Raw genomic sequence first — 8,057 nt, 5'->3', positions numbered from 1 at the left:
GATTCCGAAAATCTGACAAAAAATCTAAAACATGACAAGCCAGCTTCCTTAACATAGTATGTATAAAAAAATTAATGAGCATTTTAACATGTTCCGTATTTCATGGTATTTCACGTTCCAAAGCTGTACTGTAAAACTGATTTTGCATGGTGCTATGCTGTGCAGATGAATCCTTATAAATAAAGAAGATCACTACATGTATTTTGGCTGCCATGCAAGGTAATAATAGTAAGAAAATATAGCAATGAATTACATGATGTAAATAAAACTTGAGTAAATAATTAAATAAAATAATAACAAACACACTTCACTGCAGCTATTTCCACTTTAAAAGAGAAGTATATAATTGCCTTTAACACATCACATTGGTAAACCTAAGAATTAAAAAATGCATTAAGAATGGGTCCATGGGACACAGATGCTAGTCCGCTTGCACATACCGTTAAAAGAAACATAACTCAAGAACGATGAAAATGACGGAACCAAAATTCGAACTTGATCTGTGTTAATATAAGTATTACATTGTATGTACATGTACTACATAAGTCTCGTAAGATTTCTCTTATTATTGTTTAAAAAAGAAAAACAAAGGTAAAAACTTAACTCGTTATGATGTCGACCGGTGTATTGTTTTTAGATTAAAAAATATCTATACTATTAAACGAGAAGACCTCATTTTTGGTGTCGCTTCTTTTCTTTCCACAACAAATTAATCAACACGCCTCTGTGTCCTATGGGTACAGTGCATAGTCGCATTTGTCATCCATTCATATGATTATTCAGATTGAGTTATTTTGGGAGAAAAACGAGAAAAAAGGCATCCGGATATTGTCCCGTCATTGGACGAAATTTTAAGTCTGATTAGACTTCCGGTTTGCGTTTTTCTGTATACTGTATTTTAAGAATTCTATCTGCTATCATTTTCAAGTTTACTATCCACGGCGGTCACATAGTTTATTAAATAGAGAGGGTCTGTATACTATATCAATGACCACCATGGTATCCACGGCGGTCACATAGTTTATTAAACAGAGAGGGTCTGTATACTACATCAATGACCACCATGGATCGATTAGTAAACTTAAAATTGAAAGTAAATACACTATATTTATATAGTAATGAATGTTCATAATATACAGATAAGCCTTAAAATTATTCAAGTGAACTTTTGGTACCTTTTCTTGAAATTCTCCAGTTATTAAATCTTTTACAAAATTCATTGATTACAAAAAAAGAAGGTGTGGTATGATAGCCATGTTGAGACAACTCTCCACAAGAGACCAAAATGACACAGAAATTAACAACTATAGGTCAACGTACGACCTTCAACAACGAGCAAAGCCCATACCGCATACTCAGCTTTAAAAGGCCCCGAACTGACAAGGTAACACAATCCAAACCAGAAAACTAGCGGCCTTATTCATGTACAAAAAAATGAACGAAAAACAAATATGTAACACATAAACAAACGACAACCACTGAATTACAGGCTCCTTACTTAAATGTTCAGAACATACTTAATGTATTATGTTCATATTGAAATTGATAGAAAACCAAAAATTGGGAATTTTGGAAATAAAGGAGGAGGGATATAAAAAAACATTTTCCTGTCGCCAATGACCTATGACTTATGATACTTTTGCTGAAATTCCCCACTAAATGTATTATGTTCATATTGAAATTGATAGAAAACCAAAATTGGGAATTTTGGAAATAAAGGAGGAGGGATAAAAAAAAAACACATTTTCCTGTCCCCAATAACCTTTGACTTATGATACTTTTGCTGAAATTTTTTTACATAATTCTTCCAACAACACTTTACATACTTTCAACTACGCTCTGAATGCCCGCGATTTCGCGGGTGTGTTCTAGTATATAATTATAATAGTTTCACTTTCTCCTTCGGAACTGAAAGCTTTTTATGGTCCGATTTTACACGGTTTGGTTGCAAAATTGGTGTACCGAAGTTATGCAATATAAAAACAATATAAAAAATGAAGTTAATTAAATAAATTTATTGTGAAAAAATGTGGCTGATACCACGTGTTCTTATAGTATGATGCTCTCGATAAGTGTACGTCTTTCTTGAAGAGACTGCCGATTCCACGAATATAACACCGTCAATATGTATGCAGACTGAAAGAGCGAGTATGATCTTATTCATATATATCCTTGACTTTAGCCTCAATATTGAGTTATGCTTTACCGTAAACTTCCATCAACATTTGTCACAACTCCAGAGTTATCTAACAAACGAGAGAAGCATCAGAAAAGCATAAAAGGTTAACTCTGGCATAAAACATGTAGCAAGAACGTTTTCTAAATACTAAACAGCTATATATATGTGATATGATATACAATGTAGATAAAAAAAAAAAAAACACCAAAAACACAAGATTTCCAACTATGTATCTGGGTTTTCTCATGGACACTGTCCTTGCAAATTATCAATTTAAAGATTTTTTTCTAATAATCTACCAACTTAACACTGTAATGAGATCTTTGACCAATTTTTTCATCGTCATAAAGTATTGCTTTTGTTATCAATAATTTAAAACCCACATGAACACTGTGGTTAAACACAATTGTACATTCTCTGTCCTACAATCTGTCGATACATATACTTCGGCATTGCACAAGTTCTTGTTTTTCTATGACTGTAATATTATGACGTCTTTACACTAAATCCGTTGGAAATGTACTGATTGATATAGATCTAAGTCCTAGATACATGATTTTATAATAGTAGTTATAGACTTTGAACTAGCTTTTTGTAACTGCGAGTACTATCAAATCTTTGTTGTGTGTGTCTTTTGTGTTTCTGGTAGTTTTTTAAGCGTGGATTGTATCGATCTGATGAAATAAGTCCTTTTCAACTAATTTTTATAATATATTCTAAAAGTTGGACTGTTACACCACTGTCCTAGATTAGTGGAGGGTTTAGCGCTAACAAGCAATTTTAATCTCGCCGTCTTTTGTATGTATCTGTCTCAACTCAGGGGCCCGTAATTCAGTTGTTGTCGTTTGTTGTTGTATATCATATTTGTGTTTCGTTTATTGTTCATTTCGGGCTCTTTTATAGCTCACTTTATATGTTATGTGAGTGTTTCTCATTGTTGAAGGCTGTACGGTGACCAATAGTTATAAACTTCTTCATCATTTGGTCTTTGGTGGGGAGTTGTCTCATTGTTGAAGGCTGTATGGTGACCAATAGTTATTAACTTCTTCATCATTTGGTCTTTGGTGGAGAGTTGTCTCATTGACTCATACTATATGTACATCTTCTTAATTTGATATTGGTCAAATACATTATACAAAAAGTCATATATACCTTCCGGCTGCACTGTACAAAATAGGGTAAAATGTTACAGCAAAAATAAACCACTAATACAAAAGAACAACTATTCCAGAAATCTGTGTGTTTTAGTATTTAACACCATTTATCGTTTTATGCATCACCAATGTTTAATTTCACACTTATTGAACACTTTAAAATGTTGGTTGTGTTCAACTCATCACTGAAAGGAGACTAAACTCCGTGTAAGATGAATGCAGCAAACCAAATGTTCCTTTGAAAAACGAAAGATGAAATAGGATACCAGGGTGTAAAACATAATCTGACACTTTAAATTGTAGGACCACTTTACAAAACATAGTGAGAAATATATAGAAAAATAAAAAGAACTATCTGCAGCGTCCATCAGTAAGCATTTTAAATTAAGGAATACATCTCCCCTGTGAAATGCTCTTTTTCCGTGTCGGGATCTGCCTGGCTATATTTCACATTCTTAATTTATGTTTTTATCAGCTTTGTCAATGTTTTATTAGGTTTCGGCTTTTTCAACATTTCGGTCTCGAGCATCACTGCAGATACATTAATTGCCGAAATGTGCATCTGGTGCATTCATATTTGTATCGTGTGATGATTTGTACAGCCATTATTTACAAGAAAAAAGTAAAAATAAATTTAAAGAAAAAAATCCGAAAGTACTTTCTGAAGCCTTCGAAAGAACCCTTTTATAAATGAAGGCCATATATTTAATTCTATAAAGTATACAACGTATATGCTTACTGAAATATTGCCCATTAAATCATCAGACCGTCTTCAATGTTGCTAGATATATATAGATGATTTGACAAAATCGATTATTCACTGTACAGACAATTATTTCAACAAAAACTTTCAAAAGTAAATGCATGATAAACGCAGAGTATATATAGCTTCTCCTTATACAACACTAAGCAATAGTTTGACCAGAGGTCTAGACATTATACTTTAAAATTTACTTTTTTAAATATCATTTGGTGTAATCAATCGATATCTGTAAAAAGGACGGTGACAGAATATGGCATACTTTAAAGATTTGAGAACGACCATTTAACTTCAATAGGGAGAGTGGGATGGTTAGTTTTTTTTCATACAAAAAAATATTCTGATTCCTAAATTGATGTAAATAAATATTCTGTTCAAGCAGAGGACAAAAACAATATTCTGAATTCATATTTTACCCATATCGTATAGTGTTCAATGTTAAACAAAAATAATTTGATTAATAGCGTTGAGAAACTAAATTGTTGCGCGAAAAAAAGAGTTAAGACTCAAAAAAATATACCCCCCCCCCCCAAGTTGAAGTTGAATGATTGCTCAGTATGGGTGTCTTTCGCCACCTTGGATTGTCAAAAACAGGGAATCTAAGGGTCAAGATGTCAAATTAAGTAAAGATGGTTGGTCATTACCTGATCCTTATATCTGTCAGAGCCAAACAGTTAAAGGACAGAGAACCAGTCTATCCAAATAGTATGCCAGACAATCGCAATAAAGAAACAATTTCAATTATAGTTAGAAATTGCGTTGTTAATTTCCAACATTTATGAAGATATTTAACGGAGCAGGCTACTTCCCTGGCTGAGATTTTTTGGTTAATGCATTAAAAGTTAATATAATTTCATATTTTCATAAAGCCTATTTTCTTAACTTTTCATTGAACCAAAATTTACGTTAGTTTTTTGCTGAAATTAGCACAAAATCAAAATAATATAACCGGAAGAAAAGGAAACATTGAAAACAAGAAATATTCAACTTAAAACTAAAATGAAAAATATTCAATTTTAAACGAGAGTTCATGTAAGTATTCAAATCAAAACGAGAGTTCATATAAATATTCAATCTAAAATGGGAGTTCATATAGGGACGTTACATGGATGTTCGTACCTCATTGGAAAATCGGCGTAGTTGGCAAGATGCAAGTCCAAAATATATAATTGTGTGATCTTATATTCATTGCTATTGTACGTATTTTAAAAAATAATGTTTTTTTAAAATATAAACGAAAAAAATAATTGTTGAAACTATGTTTTATGCTGCATGCGACAAGCTTCATTAAAAAAAAACGACTATTTTTAGGCTGTCCCGCGTAACATATTTCATTTATTGTAACCATTAAACTATGATTTTCGTCTAAACTATTTAATATTTTGAAAAACGTTTTTTCCATTATTTAACAGAAAGGTTCATTCAGTCTTTTATGCATTTTTTTATGACGTTATAATGACATCATAGAAAAAATAGCGTTCCATACTACAAGGGCAAATCTGTCCCACGGGGAAAAAATGGGATTACAGATTTGAGAATCAAAAAACATTTGTCTAAAATGGAAAAAGGTTAGTATTTGTATTTACTACATCAATGTTAATTTGCTTAATTTTATGAATTTAAAGACAAATATCCTGGAAAATGATATATGGTAAATTAATTTATGGACGATTTTTCAAAGACTTACAAGGTTGTCGCACCGCCATTTTTGACATAAAAACGAACTCAACCCAAATTTACGTCAATTGTTTGCTTATCAGTGCTCTTATAATGATAGAATTTTATGATTTTTTAAAATGTTATTTTTCTTAATTTTTCAAAAATCTAAAATACATCAATTTTCAATAAGTAGTTAAAAAGCATCGTCGATCTTGTGGAGTCTTAAAACATGTCACACTTGCTTAAAAACAACGTTTCAGTCGAAGTTTTGGTTTGAACGTTACGAAATATTCGTGACGTTATGTTACGCTTTCATGTACGAACATCGTGCGTAACGTCAAAGCACTTTTCGAATTATGGTAAAAGTTCCCAGTGTCACTTTTCTTCCGGTTATATTATTTTGATTTGAGCTAATTTCAGCAAAAATCTAACGTAATAGGCTATACTCTCGGCAGATTTGTTCCCTTAAAAAAAATATAGTTTTTAGAACGATTAGTATTTTATTTGCTAAATTAAAGCAAAATGGATTGGACACAAGTAAATCATACTTATGAAGTCTTCTCCATAATACAATATAAAATTAAATAATAGTATAATATAATGGACATGCATATAAAGCAAACAGTTTATAGAATGTCAATATAATACAAGCTTTCATATGACGATTAGAACGATTATTCCCTCAAATTTATAACCGCAAAACATATTATGCCAGACAGTTAACTTGTTTTGGAGAAAAAAAGCCATTTTTTTCTTAGAATTTTTTTAACATATCATTTTTTTATTTTCATTTGTTTTTCACAAATAATATAAGAAAATAGTCTGTTCTTTATCATACAATTAAACATTTAACAACAATGGTCGGTATTAAATAGTTACAGATGAAAACTTATCGAAAATAACTGTCCTGTTTTTATACCTTCCCGGAAATATGTGCCTAAACCGTCAGGATACTAAATTTATTTTTTCATCAACATATCCGGGTCGGCGGCGAATTTGTATTTTGAAAACAAAGTTAAATATTTAAGCTCAAGTTACACTTGCCAATTGTTAACTTATGATATGTAAGTTCCAAATCAGAAGCATTTTTACAAACATATGATTTAAATTCAAACACAGAAAATGCAAAAAGTTTTTATGATTAAAATAGTATATAATTATAGAAATGGAGAAAAAAAAAGGAAAACAATCCCACAGGATTTTGGGGCATGGGCCCCTTCAACCACCGAAGCAAGGTTGTCGGCCCTCCGAACATCCTGCGTAGTTCTGACACTAAACAATTAACTCCAATCTACGTTTAATAAAATGCAAAATTGTAGAAAACATATTTTAAAAAAAAGGTAAAAAAAGGTTATTGAAATTTGAATAAATCAAATCGTACATTTTCAGCGTCATATGATTCCTTTTTTTTCTTTTTGGGTAAACCACAAAAAGTAGTTCCGACACTAAAGAGTAGTGTCTCTTTGAACGCTTGTCAATTACAAAAGAAACTGACAGTTTCAATATCGTGACGTCACAGTACAAAATAGCAAGTCCACATAAACGATCAGTGACGCAGAAAATACGAAATACCGATGACGGCAAGGATTGATTGCGGAGTTTATGAGCTTTACTCCTTGCTTGGAAGTTGGAAATTTTCTACAATGTATAGACGTATAACAAGGCTCAACAATCCATTACTAGTCGATTACAATACCATTTTTTACTATCCACATTTTTTATTTTATCATGGTTTCTTTTACAGGGACTACAGTTTTATTCCTTTTGTGTGATCTATTTAATATGCAATATTTATTATGTATTTTAAGCTAATAAATACAAGTTAAAAATATTATTTGCCATTCTCTTCACCTATGTTCACCATGGCAATGTTCACTGAATTCACAAAAGTCCGCAAAATACAGATAATTTCCGTGAATATTTCACATAATAATCATGATGACATTTAACCTTAAAATAGTAAGCATTTCATTTATCATGTTTATCTGCAAATTCTATTTTAGTTGAAAAATTGCTATAATCATGATAAATTCATAATAATGGCTTTACATAATGAACTGATACTTTCTTAACAGATTTTTCCCAGCAGGGGCAGTACTTTTCCTGTAAAGTTAAAGGTTTCATCTTTCAGATTATGTAATAAAATTCTACTGTTTCAAACTTTGCGATAAAGATTTCACTGTTCGGGGGTGTTGAAATTAGTGGGTGTTATTAAAACAATGATACTTAAAGAAATGATTTTTGGGAAGGAAATTGAGGTATGATACCTAAACACAGGGCTCACGCTACCAGGCGACTTGGGCGA

This window comes from Mytilus galloprovincialis, chromosome 10, assembly GCF_965363235.1.
Source record: "Mytilus galloprovincialis chromosome 10, xbMytGall1.hap1.1, whole genome shotgun sequence".
NCBI lineage: Eukaryota > Metazoa > Mollusca > Bivalvia > Mytilida > Mytilidae > Mytilus > Mytilus galloprovincialis.
This window is presented reverse-complemented; position numbering follows the sequence as displayed.